The 25,965-nt window shown below is 35.5% G+C and overlaps 1 protein-coding gene and 1 pseudogene across 2 annotated transcripts in view; both read left to right on the forward strand.

The window, feature by feature from the left end:
• Nucleotides 1-25,965, forward strand: part of KCTD8 (potassium channel tetramerization domain containing 8) — a 268,583-nt gene that overhangs the window by 37,573 nt on the left and 205,045 nt on the right. The window lies entirely within an intron of this gene.
• LOC103004700 (enhancer of rudimentary homolog) lies at nucleotides 12,767-13,152 on the forward strand (annotated as a pseudogene).

The following is a 25,965-nucleotide window of genomic DNA, read 5'->3' on the forward strand; positions in this document are numbered from 1 at the left end:
TCTTTCTGATATTTTGTTCTTTTTCAGTATGTTTTCAGTACTCTATGAAGTCCACCATATTAGTTATTTATTGCTGCTGTAACAAATTACCACAAACATAGTGGCTTAAAACAACATACGTTTTACAGTTCTGGAGGTCAGAAGTCTGGAAAGGGTCCATCAGGCTAAAATTTAAGTGTCAGCAGGGCTGTGTTTCTTCAGGAGGCTCTAGTGGACAATCTGTTTCCTTGCTTCTTCCAGCTTCTAGAAGTCTGCCTGTATTGCTTAGTTCCTGGACCCCTTCCATCTTCAAAGCCATCAGAGTAATATTTCAAATCTATGTCTCTGGTTCTCCTGCCACTCTCTTTCACTTATAATGACTCAGGGTACACCTGGGTAATACTTATCTCCCCATCTCAAGATCCTTAACTTAATCACATGTGCAAGATCTCTTTTGCCAAGTAAAGTGACATACTCACAGGTTCTGAGGATTGGGGGCTGCACAGTTTACAGGGCATTATTCTGCCTACCGCAGCCATCTAGATAGTCTTTCTGTGGGTGTTGTAACACTGTTGATCAGATAATTACATTTTTCACATTTAACAATGGTGCAGTTAGATTTCCAGACTGCTCTTTAAGCACTGATTTAGGAGAAATCTGGTCCTTTAGGCAGGTTTCTATAATAGCTCATATTATTCCTTATGTGTTAAATTTACTGGCTCAACTCTTACAGGCTAATGTTAATTGACGTTCAAGTTCTTCTTAGTTACCTACTAGAAGTCGCAAGGATGTAGGTCATATATTTAGAAATTTCTACCTGTAGGGGTGAGGATTTCTTTTCCAAAGTTTATCTTTTAAAGTTGCAAGTTTCATCCCTCCAAAAACTAAAAATAGAACTACCATATGAGCCAGCAATTCCACTGCTGGGTGTATATCCAGAAAAAAAAACCACCACTAATTTGAAAAGATACAAACACCCAGGTGTTCATAGCAGCACTATTTACAATAGCCAAGATATGGAAGCAACCCCGTGTCCATCAATAGATGAATGGGTAATGAAGTTGTATATATATAAAGTGGAGTATTACTCAGCTATAAAAAGGAATGAAATTCTCACAGATATAGAAAACAAACTAGTGGTTGCTATTGAGGAGAAGGAAGAGGCGAGGGGAAATACAGGGGTAGGGGATTAAGAGGTACAAACAACTATGTACAAAACAGATAAGCAATGAGGATATATTGTATGACACAGGGGATTATAGCCATTGTCTTGTAGTAACTTTCAATGGAGTATAAATCTGTAAAAATACTGAATCACTCTGCTGTATACCTGAAACTAATGTAATATTGTAAATCAACTATACTTCAATAAAGAAAAATGAAGTTAAAAGTTTCAGTTACTTGGGAAATTTATTTCCATGGAATTGCTGTTTTTCTAAGGATGCTAATTCAGTTAAATATTAATGTATCATATTAGTAGTTTTAAAAATTTTAATAATTACTTTAATCTGACTTTTTTAGATGTGCTTATGCTTTTCACTGTCAGTTTAGGTAAATTATACAATGAATTTTCCTTTTTGAGGGCCTTCCATATATTGATGCTATCTATATGTCTGCATTGACTTGATGAGATTTAATAGGTACTGTTATTATAGGATTTACTGTATTAAACAGCAAAATATAAGGACAGAATAAGAATCTTTTACCTGGGAGTGACTTCTAGATGGAATACAGGCAATATTTTATTGTGCTGTCTATTCATTTTATAGGTTCTGAACTAATGACTAAATTGCAGTAGCAGGAAAGCATGATCATGACAAGGTGAAGATAACTGGGAGAAAGGACTGAGAAGAAAGAAGGGTATTTTTGTGCTTTGGACCAGCCCTCCAAATCAATAAAAATTACCTACATGAAATCTCAGGCAAATAGCTTTACATTATATTATTTAACTAATTGACGATGCAACTAGAAAAATGATAGCATTAATTTTAAATTGTATTTTGAGTGTCATCGTTGTAAGTGCTTCCTTTTTCATTGTGTTATGTACTTGGGGGCTGTTCTGTCCAATTAAATACTCTTAAAATGTGTAATCTTAGGCCAAGGTCTGCCTCCAAGTCTATCAAAAAAGCAAATGTTAAAGGAGTTCCTTTCATAGAAGGCAGATTTTCAAAGGTATATGTCTTGATGCTGTCTTCTAATATATGTATTGCTTTTAGAAGTTGTACTAAGTCTTCTGAACCATTAAGCTAATGCACTTGGTATCTTATGGATACCAAGTTTGAAAAATTATAACTTGGGAACCTATTTATAGTGTCCTTTTTTTTTTAAATAAATGTGATACATTTGATTATATTTTTTGCAATCTACTTTTTAAAATGTTGAGAGTTTTATTTTTTTAAATTTATTTTTTATATAGCAGGTTCTTATTAGTTATCTATTTTATACATTATTAGTTTATATATGTCAATCCCAATCTTCCAATTCATCACACCACCACCCCCCACCCACTTTCCCCCTTTGCTGTCCATACGTTTGTTCTCTACATCTGTGTCTCTATTTCTGCCTTGCAAACCAGTTCATCTGTACGAATTTTCTAGATTCCACATATATGCGTTAATATACGATATTTGTTTTTCTCTTTCTGACTTACTTCACTCTGTATGACAGTCTCTAGGTCCATCCACGTCTCTACAAATGACCCAATTTCGTTCCTCTTTATGGCTCAGTAGTACTCCATTGTATATATGTACCACATCTTCTTTATCCATTTGTCTGTCGATGGGCATTTAGGTTGCTTCCATGAACTGGCTATTGTAAATAGTGCTGCAATGAACGTTGGGGTGCATGTGTCTTTTTGAATTATGGTTTTCTCTGGGTATATGCCCAGTAGTGGGATTGCTGGGTCATATGGTAATTCTATTTTTAGTTTTTTAAGAAACCTCCATACTGTTCTCTGTAGTGGCTGTATCAATTTACATTCCCACCAACAGTGCAAGAGGGTTCCCTTTTTTCCACACCCTCTCCAGCATTTGTTGTTTGTAGATTTTCTGAGGATTCGCATTCTAACTGGTGTTAGGTGATACCTCATTATAGTTTTGACTTGCATTTCTCTAATACTTAGTGATGTTGAGAAGCTTTTCATGTGCCTCTTGGCCATCTGTATGTCTTCTTTGGAGAGATGTCTATTTAGGTCTTCTGCCCATTTTTTGATTGGGTTGTTTGTTTTTTTTAATAGTGAGCTTCATGAGCTGGTTATGTATTTTTGAGGTTAATCCTTTGTCCATTGATTCGTTTGCAAATATTTTCTCCCATTCTGAGGGTTGTCTTTTCATCTTGTTTATGGTTTCCTTTGTTGTGCAAAAGGTTTTAAGTTTCATTAGGTCCCATTTATTTATTTTTGTTTTTATTTCCATTACTCTAGGAAGTGGGACAAAAAAGATCTTTCTGTGATTTATGTTATGTTTTCCTCTAAGACTTTTATAGTGTCCCGTCTTACATTTAAGTCTTTAATCCATTTGGAGTTTATTTTCGTGTATGGTGTTAGGAAGTGTTCTAATTTCATTCTTTTACAGGTAGCTGCCTAGTTTTCCCAGCACCACTTATTGAAGAGACTGTCTTTTCTCCATTGTATATCCTTGCCTCCTTTGTCATAGATTAGTTGACCATAGGTGCTTGGGTTTATCTCTGGGCTTTCTATCCTGTTCCATTGATCTATAGTTCTGGTTTTGTGCCAGTACCATACTGTCTTGATTACTGTAGCTTTGTAGTATAGTCTGAAGTCTGGGAGCCTGATTCCTCCAGCTCCGTTTTTCTTTCTCAAGATTGCTTTGGCTATTCAGAGTCTTTTGTGTTTCTATACAAATTGTGAAATTTTTTGTTCTAGTTCTGTGAAAAATGCCAGTGGTAGTTTGATAGACATTGCATTGAATCTGTAGTCATTGCTTTGGGTAGTATCGTCATTTTCACAATATTGATTCTTCCAATCCAAGAACATGGTATATCTCTCCATCTGTTGGTATCATCTTTAATTTCTTTCATCAGTGTCTTATAGTTTTCTGCATACAGGTCTTTTTTCTCCTTAGGTTTATTCCTAGGTATTTTATTCTTTTTGTTGCAATGGTAAATGGGAGTGTTTCCTTAATTTCTCTCTCAGATTTTTTGTTGTTAGCGTATAGGAATGCAAGAGATTTCTGTGCATTAATTTTGTATCCTGCAACTTTACCAAATTCATTAATTAGCTCTAGTAGTTTTCTGGTGGCATCTTTACGGTTACCTGTGTATAGTATCATGTCATCTGCACACATTGACAGTTTTAGTTCTTTCCCAATTTGGATTCCTTTTATTTTTTTTTCTTCTCTGATTGCCATGGCTAGGACTTCCAAAACTATTTTGAATAATACTGGCAAGAGTGGACATCCTTGTCTCATTCCTGATCTTAGAGGAAATGCTTTCAGTTTTTCACCATTGAGAATGATGTTTGCTGTGGGTTTGTCATATATGACCTTTATTATGTTGAGGTAGGTTCCCTCTGTGCCCACTTTCTGGAGAGTTTTTATCATACATGGGTGTTGAATTTTGTCAAAAGCTTTTTCTGCAGCTATTGAGAATATTACATGGTTTTTATCCTTCAGTTTGTTAGTGTGGTGCATCACATTGATTGGTTTGCGTATATTGAAGAATCCTTGCATCCTTGGGATAAATCCCACTTGATCATGGTGTATGATCCTTTTAATGTGTTGTTGGATTCTGTTTGCTAGTATTTTGTTGAGGATATTTGCAACTATATTCATCAGTGATATTGGTCTGTAATTTTCTCTTTTTTTTATTTTCAAAATTTTATTTATTTATTTTTGGCTGCGTTGGGTCTTCGTTGTTGCGCATGGGCTTTCTCTAGTTGCAGAGAGCGAGGGCTACTTTTCGTTGCGGTTTGCGGGCTTCTCATTGTGGTGGCTTCTCTTGTTGCGGAGCATGGACTCTAGACGCGCGAGTTTCAGTAGTTGTGGCTCGTGGGCTCTAGAGCACAGGCTCAATAGTTGTGGTGTGTGGGCTTAGTGCTCCGTGGCATGTGGGATCTTCCCAGACCAGGGCTTGAACCTGTGTCTCGCGCATTGGCAGGTAGATTCTCAACCACTGCGCCACCAGGGAAGCCCTGTAATTTTCTTTTTTTGTAGTATCTCTGTCTGGTTTTGGTATCAGGGTGATGGTAGCCTCCTAGAATGAGTTTGGGAGTGTTCCCTCCTCTGCAATTTTTTGGAAGAGTTTGAGAAGGATGGGTGTTAGCTCTTCTCTAAATGTTTGATAGAATTCACCTGTGAAGCCATCTGGTCCTGGACTTTTGTTTGTTGGAAGAATTTTAATCACAGTTTCAATTTCATTACTTGTGATTGGTCTGTTCATATTTTCTATTTCTTTCTGGTTCAGTCTTGGAAGGTTATACCTTTCTAAGAATTTGTCCATTTCTTCCAGGTTGTCCATTTTATTGGCATAGAGTTGCTTGTAGTAATCTCTTACGATGCTTTGTATTCCTGCAGTGTCTGTTGTAACTTCTCCCTTTTCATTTCTAATTTTATTGGTTTGAGTCCTCTGCCTCTTTTTCTTGATGAGTCTGGCTAAGGGTTTATCAATTTTTTTCATCTTCTCAAAGAACCAGCTTTTAGTTTTATTGATCTTTGCTATTGTTTTCTTTGTTTCTATTTCATTTATTTCTGCTCTGATCTTTATGGCTTCTTTCCTTCTACTAACTTTGGGTTTGTTTGTTCTTCTTTCTCTAGTTCCTTTAGGTGTAAGGTTAGATTGTTTATTTGAGATTTTTCTTGTTTCTTGAGGTAGGATTGTAATGCTATAAACCTCCCTCTTAGAACTGCTTTTGCTGCATCCCATAGGTTTTGGACCACTGTGTTTTCATTGTCATTTGTCTCTAGGTATTTTTTGATTTCCTCTTTGATTTCTTCAGTGACCTCTTGGTTATTTAATAACATAATGTTTAGCCTCCATGTGTTTCTGTTTTTTTCCCTGTAATTTATTTCTAATCTCATAGTGTTGTGGTCAGAAAAGATGCTTGATATGATTTTAATTTTCTTAAATTTACCGAGGCTTGATTTGTGACCCAAGATGTGATCTATCCTGGAGGATGTTCCATGTGCAGTTGAGAAGAAAATGAAATCTGCTGTTTTCAGATGGAATGTCCTATAAATATCAATTAAATCTATCTGGTCTGTTGTGTCATTTAAAGCTTGTGTTTCCTTTTTAATTTTCTGTCTGTATGATCTGTCCATTGGTGTAAGTGAGGTGTTAAAGTCCCCCACTATTATTGTGTTACTGTTGATTTCCTCTTTCATAGCTGTTAGCATTTGCCTTATGTATTGAGGTGCTCCTCTGTTGGGTGCCTATATATTTATAATTGTTATATCTTCTTCTTGGATAGATCCCTTTATCATTATGTAGTGTCCTTCCTTGTCTCTTGTAACATTCTTTATTTTAAAGTCTATTTTATCTGATACGAATATTTCTACTCCAGCTTTCTTTTGATTTCCATTTGCATGGAATGTCTTTTTTCCATTCCCTCACTTTCAGTCTGTATGTGTCCCTAGGTGTGATGTGGGTCTCTTGTAGACAGTATATATATGGGTCTTGTTTTTGTATCCATTCAGCAAGCCTGTGTCTTTTGGTTGGAGCATTTAATCCATTCACATTTAAGGTAATTATCAATGTGTATGTTCCTATTACCATTTTCTTAATTGTTTTGGGCTTGTTTTTGTAAGTCCTTTTCTTCTCTTGTGTTTCCTAGTCAGAGAAGTTCCTTTAGCATTTGTTGTAGAGCTGGTTTGGTGGTGCTGAATTCTCTTTGCTTTAGCTTGTTTGTAAAGCTTTTGATTTCTCTGTCGAATCTGAATGAGATCCTTGCCGGGTAGCGTAATCTTGGTTGTAGGTTCTTCCCTTTCATCACTTTAAATATATCATGCCATTCCCTTCTGGCTTGTAGAATTTCTGCTGGGAAATCAGCTGTTAATCTTATGGGAGTTCCCTTGCATGTTATTTGTCATTTTTCTCTTGTTGCTTTTAATAATTTTTCTTTGTCTTTAATTTTTGTCAGTTTGATTACTATGGGTCTCGGCATGTTTCTCCTTGGGTTTATCCTGCTTGGGACTCTCTGCGCTCCCTGCACTTGGGTGGCTATTTCCTTTCCCATGTTAGGGAAGTTTTTGACTATAGTCTCTTCAAATATTTTCTTGGGTCCTTCCTCTGTCTCTTCTCCTTTTGGGGCACCTATAATGTGAATATTGCTGTGTTTAATGTTGTCCCAGAGGTCTCTTAGGCTGTCTTCATTTCTTTTCATTCTTTTTCTTTATTCTGTTCTGTGGCTATGAATTCCATCATTCTGTCTTCCAGGTAATTTATCCGTTCTTCTGCCTCAGTTATTCTGCTCTTGATTCCTTCTAGTGTGTTGTTCATTTCAGTTATTGTATTGTTCATCTCTGGTTTTTTGTTTTTTAATTCTTCTAGGTGTTTGTTCTTTAATTCTTCTTGGTTTTTGTTAAAATTTTTGCATTTTCTTGATCTTTGCCTCCATTCTTTTTTTGAGGTCCTGGATCATCTTCACTATCATTATTCTGAGTTCTTTTTCTGGAAGGTTGCCTATCTCCACTTCATTTAGTTGTTTTTCTGTGGTTTTATCTTGTTCCTTCATCTGGTACATAGTCCTCTGCCTTTTCATTTTGTCTATCTTTCTGTGAGTGTGGTTTTCATTCAACAGACTGCAGAATTGTAGTTCTTCTTGCTTCTGCTACCTGCCCTCTATAGTATCTATTCTTTCTTCACTAGAATAACACGTTTGCAGTGACTTTGGACTTCTCTGAGATAACATGAGGTCTGGGCTGGAGAGATAACTTGATGGTATGAAGTAGCTAATGTAATAATATGTCTTGATTGCTTCTTGTATACTGTGTTTCCCACTTAATCATCATAATAATCTTGTAAGGAATGAGCTGGAAACCCCACTTTCCAGATAAGATAATTGATGTTTAGACAGATGTTCAAATACTTACTTTAGTTTTTAAAAAAATTAATATAAACAAGTAGATGTCTTCTCAGCCACATGACTGTCTGCTCTCAAGTTTCTTTCCAAATTATCTGCTCTCTCCAATTATTACACAGTGCTTTACTCTAAATATTCTATATTTTATCCCATGTTCAAGGTATCAATTTTATCTTCTTGTAACACATGCATACTGGTTTCCTTAGGGTTGCTGTAACAAAGTGCCATATACTGGGTGACTTAAGACAATGGAAATTTATTCTCTTACAATTCTGGAGAAGTTCAAAATCTAGGTGTCTGCAGGGCCATGCTCTGCTAAGACACTTAGTAGACTCCTTTGTTGCCTGTTTGCTGGTGGCTGTTGGTGGCTGTCAGTCTGTTGCTTGGCTTGCAACTGCAGCCTCTGTCATCACATGGCATTTTCCCAGTGTGTCTCTGTTTTCACATGGTATTCTCCTTCCTGTGTCTCTCCTCCTCTTATAAGGACAATAGTCATATCAGAATAAGGCCCTACCCTACTCCAGTATGACCTCATCTGAACTAATTACATGGGTTACAACTCTAGTTTCAAATAAGGTAATATTCTGAAGACCTGGGGGTTAGAATTTCAACATACCTATTTTGGGGGACACAATTCAACCCATAACACCATGTGTACTATATTTGGAAAAACAGGATTATTATCATTATTATTTTTTTAAAGAACAACCAACCGACAGGTTTTTTTTTTTAATTTTTTTTATTTTTAAAAATTTATTTATTTATTTATTTATTTTTGGCTGTGTTCGGTCTTTGTTTCTGTGTGAGGGCTTTCTCTAGTTGCGGCAAGCGGGGGCCACTCTTCATTGTGGTGCATGGGCCTCTCACTATCGTGGCCTCTCTTGTTGCGGAGCACAGGCTCCAGACATGCAGGCTCAGCAGTTATGGCTCATGGGCCTAGTTGCTCCGCGGCATGTGGGATCTTCCCGGACCAGGGCTCGAACCCGTGTCCCCTGCATTAGCAGGCAGATTCCCAACCACTGCACCACCAGGGAAGCCCCAGAATTATTTTTATGAATTGTGTTTTTTTGGCATTACGTTCTCAACTTTGTATCAAAGGACTAATGATTGTATGAAAACAATTATTGTACTTTTTATAAATAAGCTGTTTTCTAAGTTTGTCCCAAGAAAAACTAGTTTTTCAATATGCTCTAAGAAAAGTGGAGTGCATGATCAAATAATGGTGAGATTAACTGAATGTTAGTCTACATTTTATGTACCCTTCTTGGAGACCTAGTTCCCCTTAAGATATTAAAGTCATTCAAAAGTCCTTTGTGAAATATATTGAACCTAACCTTAAGTTCCCCAAATGTGTTAGATGTCGGAAACTCTTAATTATGTTAACACAGTACTTTGTACAACTGTTTTGGGAAATGACAAATCAGGGAATCACAACATATGTACTATTGTCCCTTTTCATTAGGAATATGGAAAGATTAATTTACGTTTGTATGCTTCAGTTTTCTCAACTGTAAAATAAGAATAATAATTACAGTTATAGCATAAAAATGATTGAGACTATTAAGTAAGATAAAACAGGCAAAGAGTATGACCCAGTATTGGACCATAAAAAGTATTCAATGCATGTTTATCATTAATGTGATTTAGTCTTATATTTAGTCAATATTTGTCACTAGGCATTAATCCAGAGTGATGTTGAGATCCATCAAACAAGAGGACCATACTTATTAGCTTGAACACAATTTCTATATAATTCACAGAATAAAGAGAACATACTTTTTATTCTCAGAGTATTTAAGTATTTTAGCTTCTTACAGCAATATCTCAAGAAAAAAGATTATATTAGAATCTATGTAATATGTATAATAATGGAGGAAATTATGCAATATATTTTAGGGAGAGTTTTTTGGAGGATGAGTAAAATTAAGAAGGTTCTTCTTTCAGAATACTAGTCATTGTACTCTTAGAAAGTTAAGTGAAGCCCCTGGAGCAATTGAAAAATATAAGGCTGAGAGAACTTGTAATAAAAGCCTCGGAATGCTGTGTTTTCTCCTTTTGTCCTTTATGTCAGGTATTTAGTTGCCAATTTCTTTTTTTCTGTTTCCTAGGTGCTCTCTTCTATCACTTATTTCAACCCTTGCTCTTTTAAAATACACTATAAACTGGAAAGCTGATAATGAGAGTCATTCAATTCTTTCCAAAATAATAAAGATGGCTGAAAGCTTTTTTTTTTTCTTCTGCAGATTTTTGAGTATATTTTTCTACATGGTTGAAATTGCTAGCTTCATAATCTCTACCAAGTTGGTAAAATGTGACTGTATTATGTCCCTTAAAATGATTATTTTTGTGTAAGCTAAAGATAAGCACCCAGCTACCACTTCACTATTATTTCTTAGTTTCTGAATGTCCCTCTTACCCCATCAGTTCCTTATAATCTCTCCAAGTGGGTGCTCGCCATCACCATGCCTCTTACAGCTAGACCACTTGAGTCACCAGCTTGTCCTCCTGCCCATTAGAGGATATGGACTGCTCTGCCAGCACAACTTTATATTGTATGACAGTTCTGTCTTGGAAGAGCTGCAGACTATGCTTGGGGTCTCCCTTGGATATTTAAAAATGTCACTTTCTTCTTTGTCAATCATTTCACTCAGAAGAATCATAATTCTAAAAGGATGGTTAGAAATTTTCCATTCAGGTCTTTCTAAATTCAAAAATCTTCACACTCATTTCTTAACCATTAAATATATTAAATTTTGTCTGGCTGTTTGTGGATATGTCATTTGAGGGAATTATTATTTATTTATTTTTTTGTTAATAAAGAATTCTAGTTAAAAGAAGGATATACACCAGGTATATATTATCAATTTTCAAAGGGCTCATAGAACAAGAATGTATGGCAGTAATAAAAGTTTGCTACAGATATTTCTTTTTTTGTTTAATAAATGTTTAGGCATCATTTGGTGAGTCAAGGTCATAATTTTAACAACACTTTACTATTATATTTAGAAATATGGATTAGTATTTAATAATCTGCCAAGTAAAATCATTTGTCCTTGCTAGTACTTTACATACACTGTTTCATTTAATCTTTCATTGGCCATAGGAATTTGGCTTTATTATCTCATGTATTGCATATAATGAAGCCAAGGTTCAAGGATTTAACTTGTTCTTCCCAGTGGATAGATGACAGGGCTGGGATTTCATCTCACAGTCACCTGAAACCTCAGAGTAAATGTTTCCTACTCTACCATACTGCTTCTAATGACACAGGGTAAAGAAAAATCAGAGAAGAGGTGAGACCAGATTAACTCTTGAAGTATGAGAATTTGGTAGGCAGTGTGAGAAAGTAAGTAACAGACTAGAAAGCTTAAAATTGTTAGAGTAGGTGGTAAGTAATTACTGAAGGATTTGATCCAGGGTGATAGAATGTCATGGTGAAAATAGTGAATTAAAAAAAATTAATGTGATGTCTATGTCAGGGTAACTAGAAAGAGGTAGTGTTTGAACATTAAAATGAATTAGGAGTTTATTGTAGTAATTGAGACGAGAATGATGAAAACCTTGCCTAAGTTAACAAAAGAGGAGATTTTGGAAGGCAGTGTCTTTAGAACTTATTTGGGGGTGAAAGAGATGAAAGAGAAAATGAAGATGCTGAAATTTGTGTTTTAAATAATTGAAAGAATTTTGATAATATTGATTCAAGTAAGGAAACAATGTAAAGCAGTACTTTGCTGAGGAAGAAAAAGTAATGTATTTAGAGAATTGTGGGTTGATGGTTGGACAATACAGTGGAATCTCTAGTGGACTATTAGATGGAACTGAACTCAAGTGTTGGCTGAGGATTAAGAAGACAAATTTGATAGTCTTCTATATGCATTTAACATCCAAGATTTGTGTTCTCATATTTATTTAGTTGTTATGCTTAATTCAAACATTTAAATACCCAACTTGAGCTCTTAAAATTAACCTGAGAACAGAAACATTTGTAAATACAATATGTAAATTTGAGGATAAAAATAATGTGACAAGAAGCACAGATGGGATGCACTTGAATCACTTGAATTTTTTTCAAAAATTTTACTTCAACTTTTTTTCTTTTTGGTCAAATCTGTCATTCCCATAGATATTTATTCTCCTAAATCCTTTTCTTACATTTGATATTTTATTGATCATGTTTGAGTTAAGTAAAGAGAAGAGCCATATCTTTCAGTGCATAAAATTATACTTTGAAGTTAACTATCCAGACTATATTTTGGTCTTGAAAGATACCCAGTATATCCTTTGCATGCTATGCTGACTACCAAATATTTGTCCATTTTCTATCTTAACCTCAGAACTGATATCCACTGTATTTTCACCTCCTCATCCTTGGATGCTATCCCAGTGTGGGGAGAGGAAGAGGGCATCCAGAATATAATGAAGAAAGCAGAAATGTCTCAATCTAGAGGAGATGTATTATATTTTTCTATTGACTATAACTTTACAAAGAAGTGCAAAATATAAGTTGATCTCAAAGAAAGCAGGGCTGCCAAAATATCATGCTAATCTTCTAGTGTAACCACCCATTTCTTCTACTCTTGTTTAGTTCCCTCTAAAACTTGTTAGGAGAATGGCTCAGAGTATAAAGATACTCTTTGGAATGAGAAGAACTGTACTATTGGTTGTTCTCTGGAGGAAACTGGGCAAGCTCTTCAAACTACTCATAACTAGGTGCAGCGGCCGAGTCAGGAGTGGCTGCAGAGAAAGAGTTTGGTGCGATGTCTCACACCATTTTGCTGGTACAGCCTACCAAGAGGCCAGAAGGCAGAACTTATGCTGACTATGAATCTGTGAATGAATGCATGGAAGGTGTTTGTAAAATGTATGAAGAACATCTGAAGAGAATGAATCCCAACAGCCCCTCTATCACATATGATATCAGTCAGTTGTTTGATTTTATTGATGACCTGGCAGACCTCAGCTGCCTTGTTTACTGAGCTGATACCCAGACATACCAGCCTTATAACAAAGACTGGATTAAAGAGAAGATCCAGGTGCTCCTTTGTCAACAGGCCCAACAGGCCAGGAAAGAGTTGAGTTTGGAAGCATTAGGGGGACAGGGGTGGGCTTGGAACACAGCTGTGTACAGTGTGCTGTAGTGGAAGTTTTGTATTATAGTAATCCTGTTTCCATTTTGGTGCACTCCAGCCAGGATTGAATGTATTAGATGAAATGTGAGGATCTTGTTCAATCTGAAACCGCCTTTCCCCCCTGCCCCCTCCTTTTTTTTTTACTTAAACATTTTTATGATGATTTAGATGGAAGTTGGTTTTTGTCAGTTAATGTTGGTTCCAATCCTTCAAATTGTTCCTATCTGCTTTATAACATTCACTGTACTAACCCTTCTTCACATTGGGGTGGGGGGTGGTGACGTGGTTTAGTTATGTCCTCAAGACAAAGTCTTAGTGAAAAACAAATAAATGTTCTTTAGTTAAAAAAATACTCATAACTAGAGGGATGATTGGTTAATTCATCCCCAAGTTAACATTGACCACCATTAAGAAACTTTTTGGTTTTTAGGTTGGGTTAAGAGAAGAATGAATAATACTTTTTTCTTGCTATGTGGGGCTATTTGAGTAGAGTTCCAAAGACAAAACAAGAAAATTATAAGAGTGACACTAATTATGATCATGCCCTATTCTACTCTTGCTTGATTTTAACGACCTGGCTAATCAGATCTTTTACCCTTAATAGGAGCACATTTCGCAATTAGTTTTTGACCTAAGACCATGTATGAGTGTTTTAAATCCTTTTTCTGCTATTGTTTTGGTTGGAACAAAAGCTGGTAAATATGATCATTAATATTAGATCCTAGAAGGCAGAAATTCAGACCTAAATTAGGAAGCTCGTGAAATTTAAATTTTGAAAAATAAAATTGCAGTTATTTACTTTGAACTGTACTTTCTTTAGGCTTTTCAAAGCAGCTTCGTCCTAAGGAACCCAAAATATTTTACTTCAAACCTTGCCATATGGTGAACTGTGATTATTATGAAACAAGAGAGGCATTTAGCACCTGAAATCTGACCTAAATTCTTCTTACTTGTTTAAAGTGAGATTGCTTGACAAGCTTCATTACTTTTATGTGACTTCAAACATGAAATTAAACATAAAATGATAGAATCTTGAATGAGTGTGAGTTAGGAGATTTCTTGAAATGCAAAATATGAGGATTTTATGAATCAGCTTCCCAATTTCTCTCTCACTACTGTCCTGCTTGTCTGTCAAACAGGCCAGCTCTTGAAGTCATTCAGTCTATTTCCTCTTCTGGATTCTATCTCCTTAGACCTAAGGCAAAACTTAGATCATACTCAAGGGCATGCTGATGATCCAGGAGAAACTCTATACAGGTTTACACAATTAGTACCTCATTAAAGAATGATGTATAGACTATAATATAGAAATGTAAAATGTCATACTTATTTGTCCTCTTGGCAAGGGCAGGCTCATGTAGATACTGCTGGTGTCACTAGGCAACATTTCCTTCATTGGTATTTAAACTTTTTTCTACTTATGACTTTTATATATAGAGGTAGGAACAAGACATGAAATATAATAACACGGCAAGGAATTTAATGTCTGGATTTAAGGACAGTTGTATATTAGGAAAAACACACTTTATTTATGGCCTTCTAGGAAACAATTTCAATATATGACATTTCCGAGATGACCATTTGCAAAATGCAGATATCTGGTATTGAAATGGAAATTACACATTTTTCAACATCAACAAAATGATTTCTATTTTAGAGATTAATCAATTGAACCTATAAAGATATTGAATCTATGAGATGGGGATGGATCCTCCTTTTTGTAACGACCGAATCCAGTGCAATATGGAGGGCAAGCAGCTCTCTTGAAGGAATACAAAGCAAATTATGAATAAAAAATTCAGTACAAAAGTGAATGTATCTTTCACATGAGAAAATAAATTGCAACAAATTGCACATTTAAAGAAGATGACAAATTCTGAAAACATCCCAAAATCCGAAGTGAGAGAGTGGCATGGACATTGGTGGTTACACTACCAAATGTAAAATAGATAGCTAGTGGGGAGCAGCTGCATAGCACAGGGAGATCAGCTTGGTGCTTTGTGACCACCTAGAGGGGTGGGATAGGGAGGGTGAGAGGGAGACGCAAGAGGGAGGAGATATGGGGATGTATGTATATGTATAGCTGATTCACTTTGTTATAAAGCAGAAACTAACACACCATTGTAAAGTAATTATACTCCAATAAAGATGTTAAAAAATTGTTAATTGTTTACAAAAGTTACTTTTTTATTATATTTTATGGCTGCATACTCTTAGTGTCTGTTATGGGCTGAATTGTGTTACCCCAAAAATTCACTCCTAGTATCTCAGAGTGAAGATAGGGCCTTCGAGTTAAAATGAGGCCTGTAGGGTGGACCCTAATCCAATCTGATTGGTATCCTTTCAAGAAGAGGAGATTAGGACACACAAAGGGACACCAGGAATGTGTGCTTACAGAGAAAGGACCATGTGAAGACTCAGTCACAAGGTTGCCATCTGCAAGGCAAGGAGGGAGGCCCAAGGAAACACCAAACCTGCTGACACCTTGATTTTGGACCAAGCCTCTAGAACCACAAGAAAATAAATTTCTTTTGTTTAATCCACCCAGTCTGTGATATTTACTGTAGCAGCCCTAGCAAACTAATAGAATGCCTCTCAACCTTCTACCTACTAAAATGGTTTTGTAATATTTTCTATAGGAAAAATGAGAGAAAATTCAGCTTTTCCTCTTGTATGACAAATTGAAATATATTTTTTTATCATTGAGATGCATAAACCATGTGACTTTACACACAGATGTACTCACATTATGAACAGCAAACAGAGTAATTCTGATAAATTCTATTTTGCTCAACTTGAAACCTGCCAAAATATGCTTTTATGCTTACATATGCTCATTGTTGAGTATCTTGACAAGAGATATCTTCCATTTTAACTGTGTGTTGATAAATTTTCCATTTTCATTTTTACATTAAAATGTTTGATAAGTGAAAGAATTTCTCACAGATTAGCTTCTGGCTCCATTCATTGACAATCTTGTTTCTCCTTCACTGACCACATACTTTTAATAGTAGGTGGCAAAGGACACAATTATATCATGATATAATCTTCAGTCTAGGCCTTTGTGTTTCAAAGCTGAGTAAGTTGTGCTGGTGGACAGTAGAAGTGTTCTTAGAAGCCATTTATACTCTGGAATGGGTAATATTATGGAAGCTACTTAAAATTTCAGTATATCAGACAGCATGCATTCCTAATTCAAATTCCCCTTAGCCAGATTCCTGAAGTGCTCACAAACACTTCAGTGTGACAGAAATCAACATAGGAAAAGACAGCAATTAGAATTAATTGGAGTTAAAATATCTTTTGCAAATCTTATGAAGATCTAAGTGTAAATCCATTGCTAGGGTTCCTCCTAGGGCCTGGGAGGGATCCTTGAAGCTTAAGCTTTAGTAGCTTCTGGGTAAGCTGGCTTCTGTGACTCAAGAGTTTTGCTTAAATTCACACAGCGGTTAACGGTGGCACTATTGAGGTCTCTTTCTCTATGTAGTTTTCTTTTTCTTTTCTAAAGCATGGATTTATGCATTTTTATTCTTTCTAATATATTTAAATGTCATATGACAATTTCAATTAAATAGTAATTAAATACTGATATTCTGTTAAGGATTCTAATGCCAAGAGGAAGTAGAGTCTTGGAATATTTGCATTAATAGATTATTGTTTATATTCATTACTCTCTTGAGCTAAGGTCTGTGCTTAAAAGAGAAAATAAGCATTTGAGGTTGACAGGCTTAAATTCAGAGATACTAAAATGAAAAATCAGATAGCAGCATGACTAAAATCTAAGAAGTTAACAATGTAACTCCCTGAATTAGCCTTTATTTTGTTGTTGTTCTCTGGTTAAATCTTTCTCACTGTATATTCAAGTGCCAGGTGTACTTTACCTTTGTAAATTCAATTTTTGACCTAGAAAATGGATTTTCATTCAAAAATTTAGGATTTTTTTTTGTAATTTGGGAGCTTGATATAACTAAGGGAATCTTTGTTGGATTACCTTATGCTTCATCATATATTTCAGTTTGTGGAAATTCATGGTCCTTTGTATAAAATTATTTTGGGAGAGCTATGCTGCTCCTGGCAGTGTGAAAAACAGGTTCATTTATTCAATACCATAATAATGTTGCAGCTTCTGGAGGGAGCAGTGTAGGTATTTTGAGGCTTAGAGAGAATATTAAGGGAATGGCAATAAGAGGGGATGCCTAAATAGAGTAGTAACTGCTGCCATTAGTTAAGATTTAGTGTGTACTGTGTCCTGTGTTAAATGTTTTACATGTATTAACTCATTTACTCCTTAACATAACTGCAACATAAGCAATATTTCCTTCTCATTTGATAGATGAGGAGATCAAGGCTCAGAGAGGTAAAGTAACTTGCACAAACGTGGCTTATACCCACAGGATTCTGACTTGAAAGCCCCAATACCTAACCTTTGGCCTATACTGCCCCACTTTCTTTGGCAGTGAGTCAGTGACAGCTGTAAGAAGATGCACACAAGTGGAACACACTGAAAAAAACAAGGATGAAAACTTCAGTCATTCTAGAGAGTTCTAAAGGATTCTTGCTTCTGATATGGTGATTAGAGGAAAAGTACTGAAAGTGTGAATTGTAAAGTCTTGTTTGAAAGCTCTCAGCACCGTAAGTCTGCAGCATTTATTTATCATACGAAACTGCATCTTAAGAAACTCATGATCAAAACAAAATCATGAAATTTATCCATATTGAACTGAAACAAAATAGCCATATAGTGAATTCCCATGAGATTGATTGAGCTTGCAGAATTGAAGGTGCTAAAAGAGCTGCTTTTTAAATCTTTTTTTTGAAGTATAGTTGATATACAATATTATTTTAGTTTCAGGTGTACAGCATAGAGATTCGGTATTTTTATATATTATACTCCATATAAAGTCATTACAGAACAATGGCTATAATTCCCTGTGCTGTATAAGGATAAAAATATATCCTTGTTTTTTATCTATTTTATGCATAGTAGTTGCTATCTCCTGATGCCCTACTCCTATTTTGCCCCTTCTTCTTCCCTCTCCCCTCTGGTAAGCACTCGTTTGTTATCTATATCTGTGAGTCGGTTTCTGTTTTGCTATGTACATTCATATGCTTTATTTTTCAGATTACACATATAAATGATATCATACGGTATTTGTCTTTCTCTGACTTATTTCACTAAGCATAGTATTCTCAAGGTCCATCCACATTGCTGCAAATGGCAGAATTTCATTCTTTTTTATGGCTAATATTCCATTGTATATATATACCACATCTTATTTATCCATTTGTCTGATGGGTTGCTTCCATGTCTTGGCTATTGTACATAGTGCTGCTATGGACATTGGGGTACATGTATATTTTTGAATTAGTGTTTTTGTTCTTTCTGGATGTATGCCCAGCAGTGGAATTGCTGGATCATATGGTAGTTCTATTTTTAATTTTTTGAGGGACCTCCATACTGCTTTCCACAGTGGCTGCACTAATTTACAATCCCACCAACAGTGCACTAGGGTTCTCTTTTCTCTACATATTCACCAACATTTGTTATTTGTGGACTTTTTGGTGATAGCCATTTTGACAGGTGTGAGGTGATATCTTATTGTGGTTTTGATTTGCATTTCTCTAATAATTAGCAATGTGAACATTTTCTCATGTGCCTGTTAGCCATCTGTTTGTCTTCTTTGGAAAAATGTCTATTTAGGTCTCTGTCAAATTTTTAATCAGTTTATTTGTTTTTTATTGTTGAGTTGTATGAGCTGTTTATATATTTTGGATAGTAAATTTTATACTATTATACATTTGAATAGTAAATAGATCACTTGCAAATATTTTCCGTAGGTTGTCCTTTCATTTTGTCTATGGTTTCCTTTGCTGTGCAAAATCTTTTAAGTTTAATTAGGTCCCATTTGTTTATTTTTACTTTTATTTCTTTTGTCCTAGGAGACAGATCCAAAAACAATTCCTATGATTTATATCAAAGAGTGTTCTGCGCATGTTCTCTTCTAAGAGTTTTATGGTTTCAGGTGTTACATTTAGGTCTTTAAACAATTTTGAGTTAATTTTTGTACATGGTGTGAGGAAATGTTCTAATCTCATTCTTTTGCATTCTCTGTCTTTCATCCATTGTATATTCTTGCCTCCTTTGTCATAGATTAATTGACCATCAGTGTGTGGGTTTATTTCTGGGCTTTCTAGCCTGTTCCTTTCATCTATGTGTATGTTTTTGTGCCAGTACCATTCTGTTTTATTACTGTAGCTTTGTAGTAGAGTCTGCAGTCAGGGAGCTTGATACCTCCAGCTTTGTTTTTCCTCACGATTGCTTTGGCAATTTGGGGTTTTTTATGGTTCCATATAAATTTTAGGATTGTTCTTATTCTGTGGAAAATGTCATGGGTGTTTTGATAGGGATTGCATTAAATATATAGACTGCTTTGGGTAGTATGAACATTTAAACGTTAATTATTCCAATCCAAGAACATGAGATATCTTCCCTTTCTTTTCATCATCTTCAATACCTTTCATCAGTGTTTTACAGCTTTCAGAGAATAGGTCTTTCACCTCCTTGGTTAAGTTTATTCCCAAATATTTTTTTGGATACAATTTTAAATAAGATTTTTTTTTTTTACTTTTGCTTTCTTATATTTCATTATTAGTGTATAGATATGCAAGAGATTTCTATATATTAATGTTGTATCCTGCTGCCCTGTTGAAATCATTTAATAGTTCTACTAGTTTTGTGTGGAGACTTTAGGGTTCTCTATATAGAGTATCACGTCATCTACGAATAGTGACTGTTTTAATTTTTACCTTCCAAGTTGGATACATTATTTTCTTTTTCTTGTCTGATTACTGTGGTTAGGACTTCCAATACTATTATATATTAAAAAGAAGTGGAGAGAGGAGCAGACATCCTTGTCTTGTTCCTGATTTTAGAGGAAAGGCTTTCAGCTTTCACCATTGAGTATGATGTTAGCTGTGGGTATGTCACAAATGACTTTATTATTTTACAGTGTGTTCCCCTTTCATGCCAACATTGATGAGAGTTTTTATCATAAATTGATATTGAATTTTGTCCATTGCTTTTCCTGCATCTGTTGGTATGATCATGTGATTTTTATCTTTGTTGTTGTTGTTGTTTATGTGGTGTATCACACTGATTGATTTGCAAATATTCAACCATCCTTGTGTCCCTGGAATAAATCCCACTTGATCATGGTGTATTATCCTTCTCATATACTGTTGAGTTCAGTTTGCTAATATTTTATTGAGAATTTTTACAACTATATTTATCAAGATATTGGCCTGAAATTTTCTTTTTCTGTGGTGTCTTTGTCTGGTTTTGGTATCAGGGTAATGGTGGCCTTGTAAAATGAATTTGGGAGTGTTCTGTCCACTTCAATTTTTTGGAAATATTTTGAGAAGGATAGGTACTTTTTCTTCTTTATATTTTTGGTAGAATTTCTATGTGAAACTGGCTGGTCCTGCACTTTTGTTTGCTGGAAGTTTTTTTTATTACAAATTCAATTTTACTTCTAGTGATTGGTCTGTTCAAATTGTCTGTTTCTTCCTGATTCAGTCTTGGCATGTTGTATGTTTCTATAAATTTGTCCATTTCTTCTAGATTGTCCAATTTGTTCACATATAACTGTCTCTAGTATTCTTTCTTATTAATTTTTGTATCTCTCTTGCATCAGATTTCTCTATTTTCATTTATTTTGTTTAGTGGGTCCTCTATCTTTTCTTCATTATAAACCTAGCTAAAGGTTTTGTATACCTTTTCAAAGAACCAGCTCTTGGTTTCACTGAATTTTTTTTTTTTTTTGTCTGTATTATTTCCTCTTTGATCTCTATTGTTCCTGTTTTTCTGCTGACTTTGGGCTTTGTTTGTTCTGTTTCTAGTTCTTTTAGTTGGTAGCTTAGGTTGTTTTTTTTTTGAGATTTTTATTGTTTCTTGAGGAAGGTCTATATCACTTTAAACTTCCTTCTTAGAACTGCTTTTGCTGCATCCCATAGATTTTGGTGTGTTGTGTTTCCATTTTCATTTGTCTTAAGGTATTTTCGGATTTCCTCTTTGACTTCTTTATTGACCCATTGGTTTTTAAGTAGCATGTTTAGTCTCTATGTGTTTGTGCTTCTCCCACTTTTCTTTCTGTAATTGATTTGTAGTTTCATACCTTTGTGGTTGAAAGAAATGCTTGTCATGATTTCTGTCCTCTTAAATTCGTTGAGACTTGTTTTGTGCCCTAGCATGTGATCTGTCCTGGAGAATGTTCCATGTGCACCTGAAAATAATGTGGATTCGGCTATTTTTGGATGGAATGTCCTCTAGATCTCTTTTAAGTCCTACTGGTCTATTGTGTCATTTAAGATACTGTTGCCTTATTGATTTTGTGTCTGAATGATCTGTCCGTTGATGTCAGTGATGCATTAAAGCCCCATACTATTGTTGTGTTATTGTCAGTTTCTCCCTTTATGTCTGTTAATATTTGCTTTCTATATTTAGGTGCTCCTGTATTGGGTGCATATATGTTAATGAGTATAATGTCCTCTTCTTGTACTGTTTCCTTTATCATTATGTAATGCCCTTCTTTGTCTTTGTTATAACCTTTGTTTTAAAGTCTGTTTTTTTTGTCTGATATGAGTATTGCTACCCCTGCTTTATTGTTGTTCCCATTTGCATGAAATATCTTTTTCCATCCTCTCACTTTCAATCTATGTGTATCTTTAGCTCTGAAGTGAGTTTCTTGTAGGCAGCAAATAGATGGGTCTTATTTTTTTAACTCTGTGTCTTAACTCTGTGTCTTTTGATCAGAGCATTTAGCTTATTAGCATTTAAAGTAATTATTGATAGGTAGGTACTTATTTCCATTTTATTAATTGTTTTCCAGTTGTTTTTGTAGTTATTCTCTGTTCATTTCTTCTTTTTATTTTTATATTTCTTTCTTTGTGTTTTGATGATTTTCTTTAGTCGTATGCTTGTGTTCCTTTCTTTTTAGTTTTTGTGTATCTAGTCTAGATTTTTTATATGTCATTACCATGGAGTTCATATATGTTGACCTATAACTATATCTTCTTGTTTTAAACTGGTAGTCATTTAAGTTCAAATACAGTCTAAAAGCTCTATATTTATTGCTCTCCTCCCCCACCTTTTGTGTTTTTGACATCCTATTTTACATATACATGTTTATCCCTTAACTGTTTATTGTGATTATAGTTGCTTTTACAATTTTTGTCTTTTAATCTTTGTTCTAGCTTATTTAAGTATTTGATCCTTAGCCCTTACAATATATTTGCATTTTCTAGTGGGATTTTACCTTTCTTGTAGATGCTTACTTCTTTTCCACTTAGAGAATACCTTTTAACATTTCTTTTAGGTGTGGTTTAGTATTGATGAACTCTTCTGGTTTTTGCTTGTTTGAGAAGTTCTTTATCTCTCCTTTGAATCAAAGTGATAATCTTGTTGGGTAGAATACCTTAGGTTACATATTTTTCCCTTTCAGCCCTTTGAATATATCTTTCCACCTCTTCTGGCCTGCAAAGTTTCTGTTGGGTAGAATACCTTAGGTTGCATATTTTTCCCTTTCAGCCCTTTGAATATATCTTTCCATCCCTTCTGCCTTGCAAAGTTTCTGCACAAAAATCAGCTGATAGCTTCATGGAGGTTCTCTCATACATGACTCTTTGTTTTTCTTTTGCTGCCTTTAGAATTCTCTCTTTATCTTTAACTTCTGCTATTTTAATTATGATATATCTTGGTGTGGGTCTGTTTGGGTTCATCTTGTTTGGGACACTCTGTGCTTCCTGTACGTGAATATCTGTTTCCTTCTTTAGGTTTTGGAAGTTTTCAGCCATAATTTTATCAAATACAATTTCAAGCCCCTTATCCCTCTCCTCTCCTTCTGGAACTCCTATCATGCAGATGTTGGTATGCTTGATGTTATCCCCCAAATATCTTAAGTTGTTTTCATTTAAAAAAAAAGTTTTCTTTTTGCTCTTCTGATTGAGTGATTTTTCATTATTTTATCTTCCAGATCACTTACGTGTTCTTTGGTATCACTTGGTCTGCTATTCATTCCTTCTAGTGTGTTTTTTATGTCAGTTATTGAATCTTCATTTCTGATTGGGTTTCTTTTATATTTTCTTGTCCCTTGTTAAAATTCTCACTCACTGTGTTCATCTATTCTTTTCCCAATTCAGTTAGCATTCTTATTTACTAATGTTTTGAATTTTTTAGCTGGTAAATTGTTTATCTCTGTTTCATTATTTTTTCAGGGGTTTTCCCTTGCTCTTTCAGTTGAGACCAGTTCTTCTGCTTTCTCAGTTTGCTTAATGTCTCTATCTCTATGAATTTCAGTGAAACAATTACCTATTGCAGTATTGAAGTGATGTCCTTATGTGCAAGCATTCCTGCATGGACCATGTGTGCTCAGTGCTTTTGGTTGGAGGGCCCAATTTGACATGGAAGCAAGTCACTTCTTTCCTCAGGGTATGCTAGCAGTTATCACCTTAGTAGGAGGTGGACTGGAGATGGAGGGGCTAGGACTGGAGCCAGGTGTGAGGCAGGGCTTCCCCTCTGCTCATTGGTCATCACTGCTCTTTTGGGGGTGGGGTCAGATCCCAAGTTCCTGGGGCAGAGGTCCTGAGGGTTGGGTCTGAGCTGGCTCTGTTCCTTTTAAATATGTGCTTTCCCCTCCCCTCCACCATGACCCTAGCCCCAGAGGGGAGCAGTGCTGAAGCAAGAAGGGTACATGCAGGCTAAAAGAGCTGCTTTTTGATGTCTGTTTTTTTCTCCTCTTCTCTCCAGTCTGAGCATAGTAACAGCATTCTAGAGAAGATGGAAACTAGGAGACAGGAATATCATGGTTTTTGCCTGACATCACTATCTCACTGAAGCAGTGGGAAAGTAGGTGAAATTCTATACTTCAGACACTAAACATTTGCTATGGGGAGGCAATACAGGCCGTTATTTTACAGAGGAATTTTGAAGGACTTTTACAGAGACTTATTATCAGAAATTAAATATGACTGAGCCCGCTTTCTCCTAGTAATAAAATAATGCAGATTTATTTGAACAGAGAAAGGCAATTGAAATGTCAGGTACACAATTCTAAAATGTTCTGTGAACAGTAGAGTTGGTATCAATAGTAAATTATCTAGTCTCTAACTAGTGTGAGGTATCCTTTTATCACATAAAATAATGCAAAATTAAAGAATGATAGTGGGAAATTCAAGGTTGTTTCAGAGGCCAGCTGAAAATGTGATGAGTTGGCTTATCTAAAAAGACTATATTTATTTTCAATATCATCTAGAGTAGATGCTCAGTAACAGATTTATCTCCATTACAGTTGGATAGAGGTAAAGATATTCCTAGTTACGTTTGGGCCTTTTTCTTCTGTTGTGTGATTAATGCTTTCCAACCTTAATGAGACCCTTACTATGACTTGATTGCTTTTTTTCATCTTTTGAGGATGCCTTTGACATTTAACAGAGTATGTTCTCCCAATTTTACTTTTTCCTCAAGTCCCCAAGCCATACACTCACTGTTGCTTTATTTGATACTCTTTATCCTGCTGAGGGACCATCACTTATGGATTGTACTAGCTTTTTCTAATCCAATAAAAATGGCCATTGATCTCTTCTTTCCTTGACCCTTTGCCCAGGGCAACTCTTTCACCTCTGATTTAGATCCCATCCCCTTCTGCCTTCTCTCTGATCTTGCTCACATCCTTAGTTTCTCCCTTGTTCCACTGGCTCTTTGCCTTTACCTGCATTGAACCCAGAATTTCCACATTCCAACGATTTTTTTTTTCACCATTATTACTTCCATATGAGTGGTCTGTCTTCACTGACTTTTCTCTTATTCCCTTCACTTACAAAATTGAGTTTCCTGAATTCTCTCACTAATCAATTAGTTTTCACTCCCCCACAATCTGGCTTCTGCCTTTTCAATATTTTATTGAAACTGTTCTCATCTAATGGACAAATGGAATAACCTCCATGTTGTGCCTGTAATGTTTGGCAGTATTGATCAGTTCCCCCCACCCTCCCCAGAACTCTCTCCGTCTTTGGCTTCTGTGACATAGTCCTGTCTTGGTTATCTTCATAGTACTGAAATTTGCTCTTTCCTTTTCCTTCTCCTCTGTACCAAATGTATGAAGTCATTCTTGAAGGTTTTATTATCAAATCTCTTCTCTAATTTGTTTGTTGATTTAAAATTAAATCCAATCTCCTAACCACAGACCCCAGGAATCTGCCTGTTCTGGTCCTGGCTTACTTTCTGACCTCAACTCATACTTCTCTTCTTTGGCATCAATATACTCCAGTCACTCTGGCCTTTCTGCGGTTCCAAGAACCACACATGCTGTTTCCTCCATTTGTGCTTAGTATTTACTATACCTTGCTCTTCACACGCGTGGCTCTTTTTTCAGGTGTAATTTTAAATGACTACCTTATAAAGAAGAGGTCTGCTTTCTTGCTGCCCAGTGAAATCAGCTATAAAAAAAGATAAGCTTGTACTAGGTGTCCTCTAGAGGTTGTTTTGGATCTTTAATTTGGTGATAGACATAAATGACCTAAGATGATAGAGTTGAAAGGCTGCTCTAATGGCCATAGCACAAAATACCTTCAAATATTCCCTTCATCAACTTTGTGTCCTTGACAGCTAGAATATAGTTGATGCACAGTGGATGCTTAATGAATAAATCAGTTATCATTGTGTGACTTAGGATAAGTCACCTCTCTTTGTACTTCATCTTTCATGTTTGTTCTTCAGTTTTGCTCTTTTATTTCTGGTGAGAAGTGACATAGAGAATCTAATCCTTT

This window comes from Balaenoptera acutorostrata, chromosome 5 (assembly GCF_949987535.1).
Source record: "Balaenoptera acutorostrata chromosome 5, mBalAcu1.1, whole genome shotgun sequence".
Lineage (NCBI taxonomy): Eukaryota > Metazoa > Chordata > Mammalia > Artiodactyla > Balaenopteridae > Balaenoptera > Balaenoptera acutorostrata.